The sequence below is a fragment of the Schistocerca gregaria genome, chromosome 1 (assembly GCF_023897955.1).
Source record: "Schistocerca gregaria isolate iqSchGreg1 chromosome 1, iqSchGreg1.2, whole genome shotgun sequence".
Classification (NCBI taxonomy): Eukaryota; Metazoa; Arthropoda; class Insecta; order Orthoptera; family Acrididae; genus Schistocerca; species Schistocerca gregaria.
In genome coordinates this window covers 157,513,881-157,538,708 of record NC_064920.1, presented here as the reverse complement: position 1 = coordinate 157,538,708, position 24,828 = coordinate 157,513,881, and positions in this window count along the sequence as shown.

Below are 24,828 nucleotides of genomic sequence, written 5' to 3'. Positions count from 1 at the left end.
ATAGATTCACATCACAATATAGTAGTGATGAAGAGTAGGCTGAAGTTCAAGACATTAGTCAGGATGAATCAATACGAAAGAAGTGGGATACGGAACTTCTAAGGAATGACGAGATACGTTTGAAGTTCTCTAACTCTATAGATACAGTAATAAGGAATAGCGCAGTAGGCAGTACAGTTGAAGAGGAATGGACATCTCTATAAAGGGCCATCACAGAAGTTGGGAAGGAAAACATAGGTACAAAGAAGGTAGCTACGAAGAAACCATGAGTAACAGAAGAAGTACTTCAGTTGATTGATGAAAGGAGGAAGTACAAACATGTTCCGGGAAAATCAGGAATACAGAAATAGAAGTCGCTGAGGAATGAAATAAAGAGGAAGTGCAGGGAAGCTAAGACGAAATGGCTGCAGGAAAAATGTGAAGACAACGAAACAGATATGATTGTTGGAAGGACAGGCTCAGCATACAGGAAAGTCAAAACAACCATTGGTGACATTAAAAGCAACAGTGGTAACTTTAAGAGTGCAACGGGAATTCCACTGTTAAATGCAGAGGAGAGGGCAGATAGGTGGAAAGAATACGTTGAAAGCCTCTATGAGGGTGAAGATTTGTCTGATGTGATAGAAGAAGAAACAGGAGTCGATTTAGAAGAGATAGGGGATCCATATTAGAATCGGAATTTAAAAGAGCTTTGGAGGACTTACGGTCAAATAAGGCAGAAGGGATAGATAACATTCCATCAGAATTCCTAAAATCATTAGGGGAAGTGGCAACAAAACGACTATTCACGTTGGTGTGTATAATACATGAGTCTGGCGACATACCATCTGACTTTCGGAAAAGCATCATCCACACAATTTCGAAAACGGCAAGAGCTGACAAGTGCGAGAATTATCGCACAATCAGCTAGACAGCTTATGCATCGAAGCTGCTTACAAGAATAATATACAGAAGAATGGAGAAGAAAATTGATAATGCGTTAGGTGACGATCAGTTTGGCTTTAGGAAAAGTAAAGGCACGAGAGAGGCAATTCTGACGTTACGGCTAATAACGGAAGCAAGGATAAAGAAAAATCAAAACACGTTCATAGGATTTGTCGACCTGGAAAAAGCGTTCGACAATATAAAATGGTCCAAGCTGTTCAAGATTCTGAAAAAAGTAGGGGTAAGCTATAGGGAGAGACGGGTCATATACAATATGTACAACAACCAAGAAGGAATAATAAGAGTGAACGATCAAGAACAAAGTGCTCGTATTAAGAAGGGTGTAAGACAAGGCTGTAGACTTTCGACCCTACTCTTCAATCTGTACATCGAGGAAGCAATGATGGAAATAAAAGAAAGGTTCAGGAGTGGAATTAAAATACAAGATGAAAGGATATCAATGATACGATTCGCTGATGACATTGCTATCCTGAGTGAAAGTGAAGAAGAATTAAATGATCTGCTGAACGGAATGTTCAGTCTAATGAGTACACAGTATGGTATAAGAGTAAATCGGAGAAAGACGAAGGTAATGAGAAGTAGTAAAAATGAGAACAGCGAGAAACGCAACATCAGGATTTATGGTCACGAAGTCAGTGAAGTTAAGGAATTCTGCTACCTAGGCAGTAAAATAACCAGTGACGGACGGAGCAAGGAGGACATCAAAAGCAGACTCGCTATGGCAAAAAAGGCATTTCTGGTCAAGAGAAGTCTACTAATATCAAATACCGGCCTTAATTTGAGGAAGAAATTTCTGCGGATGTACGTCTGGAGTACAGCATTGTATGGTAGTGAAACGTGGACTGGGGAAACCGGAACAGAAGAGATCCGAAGCATTTGAGATTTGGTGCTATAGACGAATGTTGAAAATTAGGTGGACTGATAAGGTAAGGAATGAGGAAGTTCTACGCAGAATCGGAGAGGAAAGGAATATGTTGAAAACAGTGATAAGGAGAAGGGACAGGATGATAGGACATCTGCTAAGACATGAGGGAATGACTTCCATGGTACTAGAGGGAGCTGTAGAGGGCAAAAACTGTAGAGGAAGACAGAGATTGGAATGCGTCAAGCAAATAATTGAGAACGTAGGTTGCAAGTGCTACTCTGAGATGAAGAGGTTAGCACAGGGGAGGAATTCGTGGCGGGCCGCATCAAACCAGTCAGTAGACTGATGACAGAAAAAAAGCCTCTAGAAAAAAGGTCTCCCAGTACGAAATTTAACACTAAATTCCCCACAGAAAGTCCCCATTGATTTTATAGGACTACTAGTTTATACGTAGAGAGCGAGGGAATACGAAAATATTGCGTCTGGTATTTGAAGGCGTTGTGGGTTCCATAAAACTCATAGGTAGTGGCCGTTGAACCACCCAGTGTGTGTATGTATGTTGTTCCACATCTTCTCCTAAACCTTCAGATCGATTTCTGCGAGACTTGGTACACTGTCTGGAAGAATCACTGTGGGAGTAAGAACAATCTACCTCCAAAGAGGTGTAGCCCAAGTGGCGCTATTACCCATACTCTAGTCATCCATTATTTTGAGGATTGGAAGCAGTTACAGACTTCAACAAACTTTACGCACAATTTCAAACCCTCCGAAAAATTTTTTGTCGCTGAACCCCCCCACAAAAAGTGATGAAAAACATTATTTCTTACTAAATTTTGTCTTCCTACATTTTCGCAGTACAACTAGAACATGAAACATGACGTTTTATTACTTCTTTACGTCTTAATTTATTCGCGACACATTTGGCAGGCACGGTCACATATACCACTGAATGCAGCAGCAAAATTAAATCATTGTACAACGTATAATTCAGGATATATGACGTTATTAACAACGAGGTGCATGAAAATCTGTATGACTTTTTAATTTATTACTCCTCTGCAACTATATTCGCAACACATTTCGCAGACTGTATCCATATAGGCCGCTAAATACGCCTGGAAAAATATGTCAGTGTACGATACACAGTTAAGGAGATATGACATTATAACTACTACACTACGCATGACGTTTTAATTATTACTTCCTTGGTTGGTTTGTTGGTTTGGAGGAGAGGACCAAACAGTGAGGTCAAGGTCCCATTGGGTTTTAGGACGAAACTATCCCGGCATTTCCCGGAAGTAATTTAGGAGAATCACGGAAAACCTAAATCAGGATGGGCGGACGCGGGTTTGAACCGTAGTCCTCCCGAATGCGAGTCCAGTGTGCTAAACACTGAACCATCTCGCTCAGTATTACTTCTTAACTCCTAGCTCTGTTCACAACACGTTTTGCAGAAAGTATCCACGTATACCTCTGGATGTGGTTGCTAAATTATGTAATTGTACAACACATAGTTCGGGAGATACGATGTCGTGAACATTGAGCAGCGTGAAAATGAAATTACAGGCAGAAGTACACTAGAGGTACAGATGAAATTTGTGCACAAATACGTGTGAAATATGTTAAATACATGTGAAATAAATGTGACATATGCGTATAGGGGGAAATCGATGGGTAAAAAGCTCATGCTGATCTTAATGTGGCACACATTTTAGTTTAGATCTGTCTGGAAAGAAATATTGTGGCTGGTAAAAAGCAACAGCTTCCTATCGGGATGAGGGGCATAACTTGTCGAGAGAAGGGGGAAGAGGGGATGTACAGACAGCGAGGGTGCAGGATGGGATGGTTACAGGTAGGGGGGGGGGGGGGAGTAGGTTGAGAAAGGGGAGAGGGGAGACAGACGACAGGAAGGAGCAGATGTAGAGAGAGAGAGGGGGAAGAAGAGATGGACAGTAAAAGGGACAGGCCGAGATGAACAGAGAGGGGGAGAGGTGGTCAGGAACGGAGGGTGGAGAAGATGGACAGAGAGGGAATTACGTAGGAGTTGGAAAGAAAGAGGGGATGGTTTAATAGAAGATTGAAATAAGTACATACTGGGCAACCCTGGTTACTTAGCTAGTACTAAATGATTCCGCGTTGATTAATTCAACATTTAAAGCAGCATATCAATATATCTGAATAATTCTGTCCGTCTCTGCACTTTTCTTCAGCAATCACCCTGCAGCGTCCAGAGTATTTTTAACTTCCAGTTTCAGCAGCCTAAGGCGCAATGGTAATCGTTATCGCGCTAGTTAAGCGATCTAGTTTTAGCAGGCGAAGGCGCGCTGGTAAATCGATTGCCGCGCTAGTTAAGCGACACAAAACGAAAATAGCAGAGCAATGTGTTCCACGTGGGCAGCTGGTTGTTTCCGTGCTGCACGTCACTGAGGCTGGGGCGGCGCTGCGCCGCGGCAGGTAATCACCAATGGCGGCGCAGCTGCGGCGCGAGTGTTTTGTTCCTCGGTGGCTCATGTTAATGAGAAACCCCGCTGCTGCTGCTGCTTCTGGCGCCGTCAGGCGTACGTTCCCGTTTCGCAGCTGCTGTTGCTGCTAATGCTGCACTCGGGTGCCTTGTCGTGCACACCATCGTTCAGTGATCGTTTACGTACAGAATGTTTCTAAAAGAATGTACGTATTACAAAGTGTAGTGTCGTCAAAACTATCGATCGCTGCACCACAGCACGGTTGTTGGAATTGTCTCGTTTCTATTCATTGCCTCCAGGTGTCAGTTGGCTTCGGTTTGCTTTGTTACAGTCACATGTTACAAACGGCTACTCCGCACCGGAAATCCAGTTCCGTGATTACGGTACTGAGACGTTTTAGGTTGCATTACCAAACTGATCCTTCCAATGGATGCAACATTCGCAGATGATATCGATAGTTAGTAGGCACAGGATGTGCATGTAAAGCCCCCACTCCCTCATCGTGCTTTCGAGAAAACTGACGCACGAATTCAAACCGCTTTCCAACATAAACATACAAAATCAGTTTGTAGAGCCCGTCGAGGATTAGAACTTCCTTCAGAAGAGATTTAGCGTGTTTTGAGACGCTGACTGGTTACGAAACCGTAGAAGCTACAGACGTTACAGGTTCTACGTCATTTCGACAAACGCAAATGTATAGCATTTTCTGACGAGCTTCGTGTTGTATTGACAATGATAGCAGTTCTGCGTAACGCATCACATTCAATAATCAATCGACTTTCCACCGTAATGCGAAAGCAAACAGAAGCAATGTTCGAATTTGTGGCCTGCAGAACTCACAAGCACACACTCATTATGTACGAGATTCACCCAAAATCAGTGTGTTTTATGTGATATCCCGCTCACATGTATACAGACATTCTTCTTTGATAGAAGCACGAGTAACGGTCAGCAGTAGATTCCTACGATACATAACTGGCTGTTTCCGAGGATGAACGAGGAAAACGTTATTTTCCAACAAGACGGGGAACCCTATCACCGGAGAGTCGCCAAGTGCGTGAAAAAAAAAAATGGCTCTGGACACTAAGGGATTTAACATCTTAGGTCATCAGTCCTCTAGAACTTAGAACTACTTAAACCTAACTAACCTAAGGACATCACACACATCCATGCCCGAGGCAGGATTCGAGCCTGCGACCGTAGCGGTCGCGCGGTTGCTGACTGAAGCGCCTAGAACCGCTCGGCTACACCGTCCGGCCAAGTGCGTGAATATCGGAATGAAACTGTACTGAGCCATTGGATTGGTCGCCAAACAGCCAGTGTCTCATCACTTCTCAGCTGGCCTCTACGGGAATCGCATTTGACGCCCTGTGGTTTTTTTCAGTACGATTTCATTAAGGAGAACATTTACGCATCAACACTACCACACGACCTAGAAGAGTTGAACAGCTGTATCCGTACCGCCGTAACATCAGTGACGGTGGACAGGCATACCCACGAATGGAAGCAGTTCGAATATCGGTGTGATATTGTTCGTGTCTGTGGTGGAGAGTGTATTGAACATTGGTAATCTAAGTTTGAGTTTCGTAAGAACGTGTCCCAACTACTTCTGGCCTGCAAGATCGACAGCACGCCATACGTCCAAGCGTGGCGGGTTGCATACTTGCCAGGCAACCACTTTTCACCTTAATGTAGATTTCCTGGGTTTCCACTAGGAGGCCTGAGCAGGACTGCGAGAGGTCTCGGATCCTAAGAACCTACTTCTTCCGCACCACAGATAATCGAAACTAGATCGCAAGATATCCCGCCAGCCGAGAGTATTGAGGCTGGCGCACGGTCGTCCATCGGCAATTGACTCCGAGCTAAGACTACAGATAAGGACACCGCCGCCCAGCCGCAGCCGCTACGGACTACGCTCTGGGTTCCCGCAACACTGCTGACCTATCTATCTTAGTGATTGTCGTTGTTTTAAAGCTTGGATGAAATTATTATTCTTGTGCTACAGTGGCTGTTGGCGGTTCCCAGGGAACATAACTCCGTGTGTAGACGGAAAGAAATTTTTGTGGAATTCAGGCTCCATACATTGACGAAAGAATTGCACGTTTAGTTGCTCTTTGTTTTAACACAGTCTCGGCGGGTCCTAGAATTTTCATTTTGTGTGATCATCTTGTTTGTTTCTAAACTACAGCGTTCAGCTAGTGACTTTCACTGTTCAGTTTGTATTATTATTTGTCGGAGTGGACGAACAGTGACTCTTTGTTACGTTAATGACCGTTTTAAAGAATCATTAGCATTATTTATGTCGCCTAGGGCTGGTTCTTCACTTCCCTTATTACCTCCTTTCTGATTGTGTCCCTCCTAGTGCACCCATTCACAGACCTTACAAATTTCATTTATAATGTTTCTAGTTGTCGAAAAGCTTTTTTTGTCAGCGTCAAAGTGTTTTCATTACGCTCATGTCGGGCTCGCCTAAGACATTCACGTTGACAGTAAAATTTAAGTGTCGAAGGGAGTCATTAGCCTTTGTCAACGAATATTCGGTTAAACGGACATTTTTTACTCCAGCAGCAGGCGAAGACTTGTAATTTGAGTAGCAAGGACAACCAGGAGTTCGTAAAACCTTGGTAAACGAAACATCAGCCTCGCAGTCTGTATTACAATGAATCGGTCGCCAGCAAGGGGAAGCTAATACAACCGGTTCCCCAGTTCCGTTCCATTATGAGTTCTTTTGTCTGTTTCACGTTCGAACATAGATCCATTTTATTTCGTGTTGTGCCTACTGTTTATACAACTAAGTGCTGCCTATTATCGCAATAAAAAGAGCGAACGAATGATGTCTTCCGGGAAGGAAGGAAACATTGAAGGCTGCAGTTTTATTGGTTTCCCGTGATGGTAGCCTGAATTATCACAAAACAAATAAAGCGTGGAATATAGCAAACCACCGCTCCCGATCGAAGAACAACCGCGTTATTAAATTAAAAACGGCTGCCACGGATTTTGAGGATACAAATAAAATAATCGCAATCGCTCCTATATTGCCGTGCGAGAAGTGGACGAAGAAGGTAAATGTAACAAAAAACTCTAGCTTGATACTTCCGTGCTGCACCAGTTGAAAGAAAGAAGAATTTACTATAAGGACATGTATATGTCTCCCACCACCCTCTTCGTACCCTACTTGTGGTAAATCAAACGAATGAATAATTGAACGACATTACATTATAGTTATTCGTTTTCTTTTGATATTGTTTAATGTTGGAGCACAGAACTGACCGTTATTAGCGTGTCAACAAATAAGTATCGGGTTAAGTACAATAAATGGCTCTGCATTCACTTATTTATTTAGTTTCCAAATACACATTGGCCATTAAAATTGCTGCACCAAGAAGAAATGCAGATGATAAACTGGTATTCATTGGACAAATATATTATACTAGAACTGACATGTAATTACATTTTCACGCATTTTGGGCCCATAGACCCTGAGAAATCAGTACCCAGAACAACCACCTCTGGCCGTAATAACGGCCGTGATACGCTTGAGCATTGAGTCAAACAGAGCTTGAGTGGCGTGTACAGGTACAGCTGCCCATACAGCTTCAACACGATACCACAGTTCGTAAAGAGCAGTGACAGGCTATTGTGACGAGCCAGATTCACCATTGACCAGACGTTTTCAATTGGTGAGAGATCTGGAGAACGTGCTGGCCAGGGCAGCAGACGAACATTTTCTGTATCCAGAAAGGCCCGTACAAGACCTACAACATGCGGTCGTGCATTACCCTGCTGAAATGTAAGGTTTCGCAAGGGATCGAATGAAGGGTAGAGCCACAGGTGGTAACACATCTGAAATGTAACGTCCATTGTTCAAAGTGTCGTCAATGCGAAAAAAGAGGTGACTGAGACGTGTAACCAATGGCACCCCATACCATCACGCCTGGTGATACGCCAGTATGGCGATGACGAATACACGCTTCCAATGTGCATTCACTGCGATGTCGCCAAGCACGGATGCGACCATCATGTTGCTGTAAACAGGACCTGGTTTCATCCGAAAAAATTACGTTTTGCCATTCGTGCACCCAGGTTCGTCTTTGAGTACACCATCGCAGGCGCTCCTGTCTGTGATGCAGCGTCCAGGGTAACCGCAGCCATGGTCTCCGAGCTGATAGTCCATGCTGCTGCAAACGTCGTCGAACTGTTCGTGCAGATGGTTGTTGTCTTGCAAACGTTCCCATCTGCCGAGTCAGGGATCAAGACGTGGCTGCACGATCCTTTAAAGCCATGCGGATAAGATGCCTGTCATCTGGACTGCTAGTGATACGAGGCTGTTGGGATCCAACACGGCGTTCCATAGTGCCCTCCTGAACCCACCGATTCTTTATTCTGCTAACAGTCATTGGATCTCGACCAAAGCGGGCAGCAATATCGCAAAACGATAAACGACAATCACGATAGACTACAATCCGACTTTTATCAAAGTCGGCAACATGATGGTAGGCATTTCTCCTTCTTACACGAGGCATCACAACAACGTTTCACCAGCCAACGCCAGTCAACTGCTGTTTGAGTATGAGAAATCGGTTGAAAACTTTCCTGATGTCAGCACGTTGTAGGTGTCACCACCGGAGCCAACCTTTGTTAATGCTCAGAAAAACTAATCATTTGCATATCACCGCATGTTCTTCCTGTCGGTTAAATTTCGATACTGTAGCACGTCATCTTCGTGGTGTAGCAATTTTAATGGCCAGTAGTGTATGTAAAAAGCAGAATATAGCGCTGCGGTCGACAACGTCTACACTCCTGGAAATGGAAATAAGAACACCGTGAATTCATTGTCCCAGGAAGGGGAAACTTTATTGACACATTCCTGGGATCAGATACATCACATGATCACACTGACAGAACCACAGGCACATAGACACAGGCAACAGAGCATGCACAATGTCGGCACTAGTACAGTGTATTCCACCTTTCGCAGCAATGCAGGCTGCTATTCTCCCATGGAGACGATCGTAGAAATGCTGGATGTAGTCCTGTGGAACGGCTTGCCATGCCATTTCCACCTGGCGCCTCAGTTGGACCAGCGTTCGTGCTGGACGTGCAGACCGCGTGAGACGACGCTTCATCCAGTCCCAAACATGCTCAATGGGGGACAGATCCGGAGATCTTGCTGGCCAGGGTAGTTGACTTACACCTTCTAGAGCACGTTGGGTGGCACGGGATACATGAGGACGTGCATTGTCCTGTTGGAACAGCAAGTTCCCTTGCCGATCTAGGAATGGTAGAACGATGGGTTCGATGTACCGTGCACTATTCAGTGTCCCCTCGACGATGACCAGAGGTGTACGGCCAGTGTAGGAGATCGCTCCCCACACCATGATGCCGGGTGTTGGCCCTGTGTGCCTCGGTCGTATGCAGTCCTGATTGTGGCGCTCACCTGCACGGCGCCAAACACGCATACGACTATCATTGGCACCAAGGCAGAAGCGACTCTCATCGCTGAAGACGACACGTCTCCATTCGTCCCTCCATTCACGCCTGTCGCGACACCACTGGAGGCGGGCTGCACGATGTTGGGGCGTGAGCGGAAGACGGCCTAACGGTGTGCGGGACAGTAGCCCAGCTTCATGGAGACGGTTGCGAATGGTCCTCGCCGATACCCCAGGAGCAACAGTGTCCCTAATTTGCTGGGAAGTGGCGGTGCGGTCCCCTACGGCAATGCGTAGGATCCTACGGTCTTGGCGTGCATCCGTGCGTCGCTGCGGTCCGGTCCCAGGTCGACGGGCACGTGCACCTTCCGCCGACCACTGGCGACAACATCGATGTACTGTGGAGACCTCACGCCCCACATGTTGAGCAATTCGGCGGTACGTCCACCCGGCCTCCCGCATGCCCACTATACGCCCTCGCTCAAAGTCCGTCAACTGCACATACGGTTCACGTCCACACTGTCGCGGCATGCTACCAGTGTTAAAGACTGCGATGGAGCTCCGTATGCCACGGCAAACTGGCTGACACTGACGGCGGCGGTGCACAAATGCTGCGCAGCTAGCGCCATTCGACGGTCAACACCGCGGTTCCTGGTGTGTCAACTGTGCCGTGCGAGTGATCATTGCTTGTACAGCCCTCTCGCAGTGTCCGGAGCAAGTATGGTGAGTCTGAGACACCGGTGTCAATGTGTTCTTTTTTCCATTTCCAGGAGTGTATATAAGACAACAAGTGTTTGACGCAATTTTTAGATCGGTTAATGCTGTTATAGTGGTAGGTTATCAAGAAATGTGGACGGGATGTTATCGTCGGCGCCCGAGTGACGGGACACAGCATTGTCGAGGTAGCGATAAGGTAGCGGTTTTCTAGTGCGTTCATTTCACGGACGTACTGTAAATGACAAGAGCCGGTAAAACATCAAATTTCCTACATCGCTGCGGTCGGAAAAGATCCTGCAATTACGGGACCATCGAACACTGAAGATAATAGTTTAACGCAACGGAAGTGCAACCCTTCCAAAAATTGCTGCAGATTTCAATGCTGGGGCATCAACAAGTGTCAGGGTGGGAACCATACATAATCGATATGAGGTTTTGGAGCCAAAGGCCCACTCGATTACGCTTGATGACTGCCTCGCCTCGCTTGGGCCCGTCAACACCGACATTGGACTGTTGATGACTGGAAACATGTTGCCTTGTCAGACGAGTCTCGTTTCAAATTGTATTGAGCGGATGGACGTGTACAGATATGGAGACAACGTCATGAATCTATGGACCCTGCATGTCAGCAGTGGACTGTTCAGGCTGGTGAAGGCTCAGTAATGATGTGGGGCGTAAGCAGTTGGAATGAGATGGGACCCCTTATACGTCTAAATACGACTCTGACAGGTGACACGTATGTAAGAATCCTGTTTGATCACCTGCATTCATCCACGTTCAGTGTGCATTCCAACAGATTTGGGCAATTCCAGCTGGACAATGCGACACCCCACACGTCCCGAATTGCTACAGAGTGGCTACAGGAACACTCGTCTGATTTTGGACACTTACAAACTCCCCAGACATCGACATTATTGAGCATATCTGAGATGCCTTTCAACTTGCGTTCAGAAGATATTTCCGCCCTGCAGTATTCTTACGACTTATGGACAGCCGTGCAGGATTCATCGTGTCAATTCAGTGAAGTACTACTTCATTCCATTCAAACCATTGGGTAACAGAAGAATTATTGAATTTAATTGACGAAAGGAGAAAATATAAAAATGCAGTAAATGAAGCAGGCAAAAAGGAATACAGACGTCTCAAAAATGAGATCGACAGGAAGTGCAATATGGCTAAGCAGGGATGGCTAGAGGACAAATGTAAGGATGTAGAGGCTTACCTCACTAGGGGTAAGATAGATACTGCCTACAGGAAAATTAAAGAGACCTTTGGAGATAAGAGAACCACTTGTATCAATATCAAGAGCTCAGATGGAAACCCAGTTCTAAGCAAAGAGGGGAAAGCAGAAAGGTGGAAGGAGTATATAGAAGGTCTATAAAGGGCGATGTACTTGAGGACAATATTATGGAAATGGTAGAGGATGTAGATGAAGATGAAATGGGAGATACGATACTGCGTGAAGAGTTTGACAGAGCACTGAAAGACCTGAGTCGAAACAAGGCCCCCGCAGTAGACAACATTCCATTGGAACTACTGACGGCCTTGGGAGAGCCAGTCCTGACAAAACTCTACCATCTGGTGAGCAAGATGTATGAGACATGCGAAATACCCTCAGATATCAAGAAGAATATAATAATTCCATCCCCAAAGAAAGCAGGTGTTGACAGATGTGAAAATTACCGAACTATCAGTTTCATAAGTCACAGCTGCAAAATACTAACGCGAATTCCTTACAGACGAATGGAAGAACTAGTAGAAGCCTACCTTGGGGAAGATCAGTTTGGATTCCGTAGAAATGTTGGAACACGTGAGGCGATATTGACCCTACGACTTATCTTATAAGCTAGATTAAGGAAGGGGAAACCTACGTTTCTAGCATTTGTAGACTTAGAGAAAGCTTTTGACAATGTTGACTGGAATACTCTCTTTCAAATTCTAAAGGTGGCAGGGGTAAAATACAGGGAGCAAAAGGGTATTTACAACCAGATGGAAGTTATAAGGGTCGAGGGACACGAAAGGGAAGCAGTGGTTGGGAATGGAGTGAGACAGGGTTGTAGCCACTCCCCGATGTTATTCAATCTTGAGCAATCAGTACAGGAAACAAGAGAAAAATTTGGAGTACGTATTAAAATCCGTGGAGAAGAAATAAAAACTCTGAGGTTCGCCGATGACATCGTAATTCTGTCAGAGACAGCAAAGGACTTGGAAGATCAGTTGAATGTAATGGATAGTTTCTTGAAAGGAGGATGTGAGATGAACATCAACAAAACCAGAACAAGAATAATGGAATGTAGTCGAATTAAGTCGGGTGATGCTGAGGGAATGAGATTAGGAAATGAGACACTTGAAGCAGTAAATGAGTTTTGCTATTTGGGGAGCAGAATAACTGACGATGGTCGAAGTAGAGAGGATATAAAATGTAGACTGGCAATGGCAAGGAAAGCGTTTCTGAAGAAGAGAAATTTTTTAACATCGAGTATAGATTTAAGTGTCAGGAAGACATTTCTGAAAGTATTCGTATGGAGTGTAGCCATGTATGGAAGTGAAACATGGACGATAAATAGTTTGGACAAGAAGAGAATAGGAGCTTTCGAAATGTGGTGCTACAGAAGAATGCTGAAGATTAGATGGGTAGATCACATAACTAATGAGGAAGTATTGAATAGGATTGGGGAGACGAGAAGTTTGTGGCACAACTTGACCTGAAGAAGGGATCGGTTGGTAGGGCATGTTGTGAGGCATCAAGGGATCACCAATTTAGTATTGGAGGGCAGCGTGGAGGGAAAAAAATCGTAGAGGGAGACCAGGAGATGAATACACTAAGCATATTCAGAAGGATGTAGGTTGCAGTAGGTACTGGGAGATGAAGAGGTTTGCACAGGATAGAGCAGCATGGAGAGCTGCATGAAACCAGTCTCAGGACTGAAGACCACAGCAACAACAACTACTTCAGACATTAGCCGGGTCCCTGCCACATCGTGGCGCGGCTATTTTCGGTGCTCGCGGTTATCTATACGATATCAGGCAGGTGTACAGTTTCTTTGGTTCTTAGATGTAGTTCACACTGGGATGATAGTCACACAACACTGATACAACTGTACGTCGCATTGCCCGACACAACACTGAGTGCTGGTTGTTTCACGCAACTGTATCGTGCAACATACGAGGAAGGAAATTTCAAATCAATTGATGCGGCTCAAAAAATTATTTCATTTAGATGAAACAAAGCTACGTCTGTTTCTATAGTTAGTAAGTAAAAAATTTAATTAAAAATCACAAACCACCGTTTTTGTGTCCCTATATATGTTCTCCACTTCATCAATTGACTTTGAGGGAACTATTCAGTAAAATAATCGATTTCTTTGCATCTTATAGTCTCATATACCAGCCTGATAATTATCTGGTTATCTTTTCATTGTTAGTCATAATTACTGTGTTACCTGGAAACTTAAGTAAGGCACATGCATGTTTTGAATAATGTGCAGCAAAAAGTGTAATGTTTATCGGTTTACGTTTGGTGGATTTTATGTCACACATTCCTAGATAAAAAAATGTAGCTAATATATCGAAATAGTTTTTAACTCGGGAAGGAGGGCCATATACAGTGGAGTCCATTGATAATGACCGGGCCATATATCTCACGAAATAAGCACCTTACGAAAAAGCTACAAAAAACGAAACTCGTTTTGAAGGGGGAAACCAGATGGCGCTGTGATTGCCCCACTAGATGGCGCTGCCATAGGTCAAACGGATATCAACTGCGTTTTCTTAAATATGAACCCCCATTTTTATTACATATTCGTATAGTACGTAAAGAAATATGAATGTTCTAGTTGGACCGCTTTTTCGCTTTGTGATAGATGGCACAGTAATAGTCACAAACGGTAAGTACGTGATATAACGTAACATTCCGCCAGTGCGGACGGTATTTGCTTCGTAATACATTACCCGTGTTAAAATGGACCATTTCCCAACTGCGGAAAAGGTCGACATCGTGTTGATGTATGGCTATTGTGATCAAAATGCCCAACGAGCGTGTGCTATGTATGCTGCTCGGTATCCTGAACGACATCATCCAAGTGTCCGGAGCGTTCGCCGGATAGTTACGTTAAGGAAACAGGAAGTGTTCAGCCACATGTGAAACGTCAGCCACAACCTGCAACAAATGATGATAGCCAAGTAGGTGTTTTAGCTGCTGTCGCGGCTAATCCGCACATCAGTAGCAGACAAATTGCGTGAGAGTCGGGAATTTCAAAAACGTCAGTACTGAGAATATTTAGCGACGAAGCGTCCTTCACCAACAGCGGTAACGTAAACCTGCATAATATGCACTATTGGGCAACGGAAAATCCACGATGGCTGCGACAAGTGGAACATCAGCGACCTTGGCGGGTTAATGTGTGGTGCGGCATTAAGGGAAGAAGGGTAATTGGCCCCCATTTTATCGATTGGAATCTAAATGGTGCAACGTATGCTGATTTCGTACGTAATGTTCTACCGATGATACTACAAAATGTTTCACTGCATGACAGAATGGCCATCTACTTCCAACATGATGGATGTCTGGCACATAGCTCGCGTGCTGTTGAAGCGGTATTGAACAGTATATTTCATGACAGGTGGATTGTTCGTCGAGGCAACATTCCATGGGCCGCACGTTCAGCGGATCTGACGGCCTCGGATTTCCTTCTGTGGGGAAAGTTGAGGATATTTGCTGTCGTGATCCAGCGACAACGCCTGACAACATGCGTCAGCGCATTGTCAATGCATGTGCGAACATTACGGAAGGCGAACTATTCGCTGTTGAGAGGGATGTTGTTACACGTATTGCCAAATGCACTGAGGTTGACGAACATCATTTTGAGCACTTACTGCATTAATGTGGTATTTACAGGTAATCACACTGTAACAGCATACGTTATCAGAAATGGTTATTTCACAAAGGTACATGTATCACATTGGAGCAATCGAAATAAAATGTTCAAAAGTACCTATGTTCTTTATTTTTATTTATAAAACCTAGCTGTTACCAACTGTTCGTCTAAAATTGTGAGACATATGTTTGTGACTATTACAGCGCCATCTATCACAAAGCGAAAGAAGTGGACCAACTAAAACATTCATGCTTCCTTATGTACTACATGAATGTGTAATAAAAATGGGGAATCCTATTTTACAAAAACGCAGTTGATATCCGTTTAACCTATGGCAGCGCAATCTAGCGGGCCGAACATAGCGCCATCTGGTTTTCCGCTTCAAGCTAGACAAGTTTCGTTCTTTGTAGTTTTTTCGTTTGACGCTTATTTCGTGAGATGTTTGGCCCAGTCACGATCAATGGACTATTCTGTATACATCTTTCGAGTCTAGATAAATACGTGATATACACTGACGGAAGGAACAATCACACCATCAAGAAAGTGTAGTGCGACATAAATGAAAGTTGGTAGGCGTGTTTCTACAACTACAAGCTAATTATTCAGATTTCGTGGCAGTCGCATAACAGTAGCGCTAAACGCCACAATGAAGACGGAAGTCAGGCTTGCTTTAAATACACGCCATAACGTTTCATGAGCGTTAGCTACCTTTGAAAGTGGACATGGTAGTCTGGTGTTAGTCAAGAATGTCTTTAAGGCACCAAAATGCCTTTATCAGCGCCTTACTGAGCATAAACGAGGTCGTGCAATAGGAACCCGAGAAGTTGGGTGTTCCTTCGTGTTGCAGAAAGACTTCCCAGGAATGTAGCCACTGTGCGTAAGTGTTGGCATCGGTGGTCACGAGGATTTAGGGTCGCAAGAAACCCGGGCTTTGGACGCCTACGTAGCAGTAATGTGAGCATCATTTGGCACCACAGTGGCACAAAAGACTATTACAAATCGGTTGCTTCAAGGACAAAAAGTGGTTCAAATGGCTCTGAGCACTATGGGACTTAACTGCTGTGGTCATCAGTACCCTAGAACTTAGAACCACTTAAACCTAACTAACCTAAAGACATCACACACATCCATGCCCGAGGCAGGATTCGAACCTGCGACCATAGCGGTCGCGCGGTTCCAGACTGTAGCGCCTAGAAGCGCTCGGCCACTCTGGCCGGCACTTCAAGGACAGCTCCGGAACCGACGTCCCGTAGCGCACATTCTACTGACCATGAAAAACTGCCATTTGCGCCTTTAGCAGTGTCAAGCGACAGCTCATTGGAAGGCGGGGTGGAGGTCTTTTGTGTTTTCTGATGGAAGTCGGTTCTGCTTCGGTGCCAGTGATGGCCGTGTGTTGGTTAGAAGGAGACCCGTTGAGGCCCTGCAACCAACCCGTCGGCGCAATAGACACTCTGGCCCTACACCTGGAGTTACGGTCTGAGGTGTGATTTCGTACGACAGCAGGATCTTTCTCGTGGTTATCCAACGGCTCTTACTGCAAATTTGTACGCCAATCTGGTGATTCGATCTGTTGTTCTGTCATTCATGAATAGGATTCCGGAGAGTATTTCCAATAGTATAACGCTCACCTACTTACTGCTGTTATAAGCCGTCTTGCTCTACAGAGTGTCGACATTGAAATGTCTGGGCTAGCGGGACGGAGCGAATTAGGTTGTGGAAAGGGGGAAAAATGAGTTCCTGTCAGTTGAACTCAACGTACAAATTTTATTTATCAACACACAATATTACAACAAGGATGCAGAACATTTAAAACTTTAATCGACCTCCCTTGATTAACTCTACATCGGCTGAAGGTCACACTCAAAATCCAAGACACAAGGCCTAAGTAAGAAATTGAATGGAAAGTTTTTTCTGGAGGTTTCACCCAAAAATACTTTCTAAATTTTCAATCTAAATAGACTGAAGGCCTTAGCAATCTAATTTTAATGGAACTTGGCTGGAGGCTGCATATTAAGCAATAAGGAGAGTTACAATCAAAAGGCAGAAGGCCCTATCTTAAATTATTTCATGCAAAACGGCAAGAAAACCACATTAATTTAAGAGAAATTAAAACTCGGCTGAAGGCCGGCTTAAACCCTAGAAAGAAGAGTTTGAATTTTAAAAGTAGAAGGCTGCAACTTAAAAATTTTCATACAAAATTCGGCTGAAGGCCCTTATAAAAAAATAACAATCCCATGCCTTAAGGGCAAAGCAAGAACATTAATTTAAGATTTATTAAACTTGGCTGAAGGCCACATGTCAACCAAATATGCTCTTAAGGCCTAGAAAAAGAGTCTCAATTCAAATGGTTCTGAGCACTATGGGACTCAACTGCTGTGGTTATTAGTCCCCTAGAACTTAGAACTACTTAAACCTAACTAACCTAAGGACATCACACACATCCATGCCCGAGGCAGGATTCGAACCTGCGACCGTTGCAGTCGTAAGGGTTCCGGACTGCGCGCCTAGAACCGCGAGACCACCGCGGCCGGCAGTCTCAATTCAAAAGGCAGATGGCCATATCTTAAAACATATCGTGCAAAGGGCGATGTCGGATGTAAGCCTCATATAAACCAACTATGTTTAACGGTTGAAGGCCTATGAAAAGAGTTTCAATGTAAAAGGCAGAAGGCCTTATCTTAAAACATTTCATGCAAAAGCGCAAAGCAAGAACATTAACTTAATAAATATTAAAACTTGGTTGAAGGCTGCACATCAACCAAATAACTAAACCCCAAACAGGGAAATTACTATGTAGCACACAAGGAACGGCGCTCAGAAGTTTCCAAGGCTCGGCGTGGCCTTGTAACACTATCGCCCGTTTAGGTGAGACTAGCAGCTTTTCCAGTGACTTCTTAATCTGAAGGCAACCCAACCGATCGACCAATCAAGCAAATCAGTTCCGCTCGACGCAACCAGAAAAACGACCACAACGACACACAGAATATTGGCGCCGACAACGACCAACAACACCGCAGCTATCGAACTACACGCCGTGCCGGATAGCAACAACAAGGCAAGGAAAATTACGTCAATGACCAGGGAAGGTAACCGGAACGTCAATGGTCACACGGCAGAAGATACCCCTGGTCAACTTCAACAGCAGGGAATAAATTAAATTAACTTTAACTCCACAGGAAGACGGCTGGAAACCTAGCCGACTTAAATACACACACGTTGTTGCTGGCGGGAATGTCCCAAAGCGACAATCAGGATCATACGAAGAAATGCAAACAGTTGAGGCTCGATAGTAGGTTAGGTGAGGACTCAACTTTCATGTCCAAGATCGGCGAGCGACGAATTCGTACCACTCGCAAGCGGCACCTCACACTCCAACCGAGCGTGCGCGCCGCCAGCGGCTCTGGACCACACCGCGCGGCCGGGATTTCACCGCTGCTCCACGCCAACCGACCGACTGGTCGCACACTGCCCAGCCGGAAACTATATCCGCCACACCAAAGACAGTACACCAGTACAAGTATCGATACACGCTGCCGCTGCCACTCACGGAGAGGACAGCAACATTATCGCGATAATCGCAGGTAATAAACACTCCTGGAAATTGAAATAAGAACACCGTGAATTCATTGTCCCAGGAAGGGGAAACTTTATTGACACATTCCTGGGGTCAGATACATCACATGATCACACTGACAGAACCACAGGCACATAGACACAGGCAACAGAGCATGCACAATGTCGGCACTAGTACAGTGTATATCAACCTTTCGCAGCAATGCAGGCTGCTATTCTCCCAAGGAGACGATCGTAGAGATACTGGATGTAGTCCTGTGGAACGGCTTGCCATGCTATTTCCACCTGGCGCCTCAGTTGGACCAGCGTTCGTGCTGGACGTGCAGACCGCGTGAGACGACGCTTCATCCAGTCCCAAACATGCTCAATGGGGGACAGATCCGGAGATCTTGCTGGCCAGGGTAGTTGACTTACACCTTCTAGAGCACGTTGGGTGGCACGGGATACATGCGGACGTGCATTGTCCTGTTGGAACAGCAAGTTCCCTTGCCGGTCTAGGAATGGTAGAACGATGGGTTCGATGACGGTTTGGATGTACCGTGCACTATTCAGTGTCCCCTTGCCGATTACCAGAGGTGTACGGCCAGTGTAGGAGATCGCTCCCCACACCATGATGCCGGGTGTAGGCCCTGTGTGCCTCAGTCGTATGCAGTCCTGATTGTGGCGCTCACCTGCACGGCGCCAAACACGCATACGACCATCATTGGCACCAAGGCAGAAGCGACTCTCATCGCTGAAGACGACACGTCTCCATTCGTCCCTCCATTCATGCCTGTCGCGACACCGCTGGAGGCGGGCTGCACGATGTTGGGGCGTGAGCGGAAGACGGCCTAACGGTGCGCGGGACCGTAGCCCAGCTTCATGGAGACGGTTGCGAATGGTCCTCGCCGATACCCCAGGAGCAACAGTGTCCCTAATTTGCTGGGAAGTGGCGGTGCGGTCCCCTACGGCACTGCGTAGGATCCTACGGTCTTGGCGTGCATCCGTGCGTCCTTGCGGTCCGGTCCCAGGTCGACGGGCACGTGCACCTTCCGCCGACCACTGCCGACAACATCGATGTACTGTGGAGACCTCACGCCCCACGTGTTGAGCAATTCGGCGGTACGTCCACCCGGCTTCCCGCATGCCCACTATACGCCCTCGCTCAAAGTCCGTCAACTGCACATACGGTTCACGTCCACGCTGTCGCGGCATGCTACCAGTGTTAAAGACTGCGATGGAGCTCCGTATGCCACGGCAAACTGGCTGACACTGACGGCGGCGGTGCACAAATGCTCCGCAGGTAGCGCCATTCGACGGCCAACACCGCGGTTCCTGGTGTGTCCGCTGTGCCGTGCGTGTGATCATTGCTTGTACAGCCCTCTCGCAGTGTCCGGAGCAAGTATGGTGGGTCTGACACACCGGTGTCAATGTGTTCTTTTTTCCATTTCCAGGAGTGTAGAACCACTGGACTGCAACCAGGGTTTAACCCAAACAAACACGACTCCAGCCAGCCACAGCGCAGACATGTTGCCTTATTCTCCATCACCAGATCTGTCTCCAGTCGAGCACTTGTCAGACATCATCGGACGATATCTCCAGCGCCATCCACAAGCAGCATTTTAACTTTCCCTGTAAGACCAGCCAAGTGCAACAGGCATGCAACTCCATCCCACAAACTGACATCCGGCATCTGTTCAACACAATGCATGCACATTTGCAAGCCTGGGTAAGCGGTTAATAATATACAAGTGTGTCACATCTGGAGTGGCGTATCTCACGCTCAAATTGACATGCGATCTTGCAATGATACCCGGCCGGTGTGGCCGTGCGGTTCTAGGCGCTTCAGTCTGGAACCGCGTGACCGCTACGGTCGCAGGTTCGAATCCTGCCTCGGGAATGTATGTGTGTGATGTCCTTAGGTTAGTTAGGTTTAAGTAGTGCTAAGTTCTAGGGGAGTGACGACCACAGATGTTAAGTCAAATAGTGCTCAGAGCCATTTGAACCATTTTTTTTTTTTGCAATGATAATCACTTAAATATGTTAGCTAGCCAAATGTATTACCGAAATTTCATTATTACACACGAATTATTTTTCGGTGTTGCGATTTTTTTCCGTCAGTGTATCTGGAGGGTGTCCCTAAAGACACTGGCAGCGACACATCACACACAAGGCTACTGCCACTTGCTGTGTTTTGTTGCCTGCCGTATTGCTCCCGTGAGAACACGAGTGCCGCACGGGAAAGCACTGCGTCACGCTACCGGTTTTGGAGTGTGTTGTACCGTGTATCGTACTGCGCCAGAGAGAACGGCACTTAACACTCCCTCCCTGTAAATATATTCCATCTAGGGATTTGCTACTGGCAATATTGTCTCATTCAGATGTAACTTCCACATTCATTCAGTGAACACTAGGCGGAAAAACGATATACACTCGGATAACACACATTTACGCACTGCATAGAAAGGTGTGCAGTGTTCAGATTTCATTTTTCAGCAGGCTTCCAGAAGAACTGAAAAACTGGAGTCAATTGGGTTCAAATGGCTCTGAGCACTATGCGACTTAAATTCTGAGGTCATTAGCCGCCTAGAACTTAGAACTAATTAAAGCTAACTAGCCTAAGAACATCACACACATTCATGCCCGTGGCAGGATTCGAACCTGCGACCGTAGCGGTCGCTCGGTTCCAGACTGTAGCGCCCAGAACTTCACGGCCACTCCGTCCGGCGAACTGGAGTCGTAAACAACAATTGACCAAATACACATTGAAAGGTTCCCTTGTGGCACTGAGCCGAGCACAGCTCGTGTTCATGCATTTATTGTTTGTCATCTTCGATTACGGTACTGCTGCCTCGTTTCCTTATTCCATTTACTGGCTTCATAACTTCCTGCCTCACTTGTCCGTGAACGGCAGCGGCAGAGGACGGGACGGAGAGCCGGTGGGGAGATTGGAGCGGGACTACCGTTGGTTGGTCGTTCCGTTGGTCTGTCATCGGCCGATGTATGTTTGGTCCTTTCACCGTTTCCGGGCCTGGCAGTTGGTTGGTTGGCGTGGAGCAGCAAAAAAGTCTCCATGGCGCGTGTCTGGCCGGGGCCGCTGGCGGCGTTGACGCACGGTCGGAGTGTGAGGGGCTGTTCCCCATTGCTACGAGGCCTGTGGCTCACCGATCCCGGACAGGGAACTTGAGTCTTTACTTAATCTACCAGCCAGCCCCAACTGTTCACATTGTGTCGTTTGAATTTCGTTGTGGGCTGTTGAGACATTCCCACTAACAGCAAAGTGTGTTTTCAAGTTGGCCAAATTCTAGCCGCCCTTCTGTGGAGATTAACTTTATTATTCGGAATTGAAGTGCACCAGCGGAATCTTCTGCCTTGTGGCTGTTAACGTTCCGGTTACCTGTCCTGGCCGTTGACGTAAATTCAGGCAGTGTATTTTCGCGTTGTCGCTGTCCAGCACGGCGTGTAGTTTGACAGCTGAATGTGTAATCCTTTGTGGGCGCCGATACCTTCTGCGTCGTTCCATTGAACTCCCTGTTGTGTGCTGATCGAGTGCTGAGGAGGTTAGCTTGTCGGTGGGTCCGTCGACTGTCTGTCAGTTGGGTTGCCGTCGGATTGAGGATTTGGTCGGCCGACTGCCTGTCTCACCTCAGCGAGCGTTAGTGTCTGAATTCCAGGCCGACCCTTGGAAACTTCTGAGCGCCGTTTGATGTGCTACCTTTTCTTATTTGTGCTTGTTGTTTTTTTTTTTGTATGGCTTCTAGCCGATATTAAAATTAAAGTTGTTTTGCCCTTAAGGCGCGAGATTGTTAGAGACTTAAGCCTGATTTAAAGAAATCATGGGATAAGGACTTCTGCCTTTAAAAATTCAAATTCCTCTTTTGAATCTGAAGTTATTGGCCTTCAGCCGATTTTAGTTAAAGTTGCTTTGCCCTTAGGTCGTGAGAATGTTTGGGCCTTCAGCCTAATTCAGAGAAATGTTTTAAGATAAGGCCTTCTGCCTTTTATATTCAAATTCTTGTTTCTGAGTCATACGTTATTGGCCCTCAGCCAGATTCAAATTAAAGTTGTTTTGCCCTTGAGGTGTGAGGTTGAATGGCGCATTTAGTCGGGAATTAAATTCTAAAATTAATTACTTTTGTATACATTATGGGAGTGAAAAGTGATCAGTGTGTTACAAATATTTACCACCAGGAGGTTCTTACTCATTGGTCTGAAGATGACCACAGTAGTGATCTAAACCGGTCACCGTAATAAATGAACTGTGAAGACTGTTTTTGATAGAAAATATTTCTAAAATTAACGTTTGGCTTGCTCTCTTTTTAATATTTTTTTTTCTCTTGTAATGTTTGTCAAATGAATGAGGTAGTATGATCGAGTGCAACTGACAGCAACTCATTTTGGCTTCTTTCCACAAATTAAACTCTCTGTCCTGGCCTGTGGGTATAGCAGGGGATCTCAGGCACACTCCTACATTTCTGTACAGAAGGTACTCGCGTAGTTGAGAACTTTTCTCCGTATGCATTATTTACTCATACACTTTGCTCTTCGTGTTTTATCAACTTTTTAACTCTTTGTTTATAAATTTCCTATCCAGAGTTCTGTCAACTGTCTATTGACTCGCTTCATGACCAAACAAGTTTGACTGGAGTGTTCTCATGGAATCTGGTAGATGACTAAATGAATATAAAGATATAATGTAGTGTGAAGTATGCAGCACCTGATGGGCGAAGCGGAAGCTCTAGGCCGTAGAGGCGTTTGGAGCACAGTAGTCCAGTGTGAGGTGTAAAAATATAAGGGGAAGGCACGGAGTCGGGGTTGCTACCTTAGAACGAACTGACTGGTGACGTCGTTTAAGGTGTCAGCTGTCTCGCGCTAACAATTTTTACTCAGAAGGGCGATCGTTGAAGAGATATCTTCCCCGGAAACCGAGTGAGATTAGATTCTCTTAAAATGCCGATAGCTGTTTTAGTGGTGAGTTCAGGGTAGGACACAGTTCGACATGGGTTTGATCACTGAAGAGGTATTAGGTTCTCTTCACTTTTTCATTCTTTCTTGCTCTTATCTCACTTTGATGTCATCTGATAACCACATAAAGTTGATTTCGAAAAGATTACAAAGAGATAAATAACAATGAGTTTCTTATTGTATACACTGTAGGGGCATACGGATTTATTCAGTCTGATACACTTTACAATTTCTAGGATGATAGTCGTGATGGAAACATGTTAACAAAAATGGTTCAAACGGCTCTGAGCACTATGCGACTTAACTTCTGGCGTCATCAGTCGCCTAGAACTTAGAACTAATTAAACCTAACTAACTATGGACATCACACACATCCATGCCCGAGGCAGGATTCGAACCTGCGACCGTAGCTGATGCGCAGTTCCAGACGGTAGCGCCTAGAACCGCACGGCCACTCTGGCCTGCAAACATGTTAACACAAACTGTTCTTGCTCCATGATCATCATAGAACAACTCGTTTCTTACTGGAATTTAGTTTTCGATCATTTTAACGAGAAATTTATTTCATCATCATACTGAAGCATTCTTTCCCCTGTGTCCTTCGGTCAAATGTCTACTCAATGAATTTTGTACGAATTTTCATTGCCAAACGGAGTGTGCAAAATGTACAAATAGAGTATCAGATTGACTATGTGAAGTCTAGTTATGCAAAAAAAAAAAAAAAATGTGTAGTTGCTTACATGTAATCTGTGTTTTTAAGGGAAACTTAATTATCAATTTTAGGGAACATTTTTGACAGAATTTCAAAACCAAGAGTGAGTAATGGAAAAAAAGGTTAATTGATTGAAAGTAATCAACGTAATTAAGAAAAACTTGAATAGCGATTTCATGGGAAATTGAAATATTTCATGCACAGATGCTGCTAGCAAAGTAAAAGTACTTTCAAAAAGCTTATCTCTTCAAGGCCCAGCTATAGTGCGGATAACTGGAGTGATAGTTAACCGACAAATTTTTTT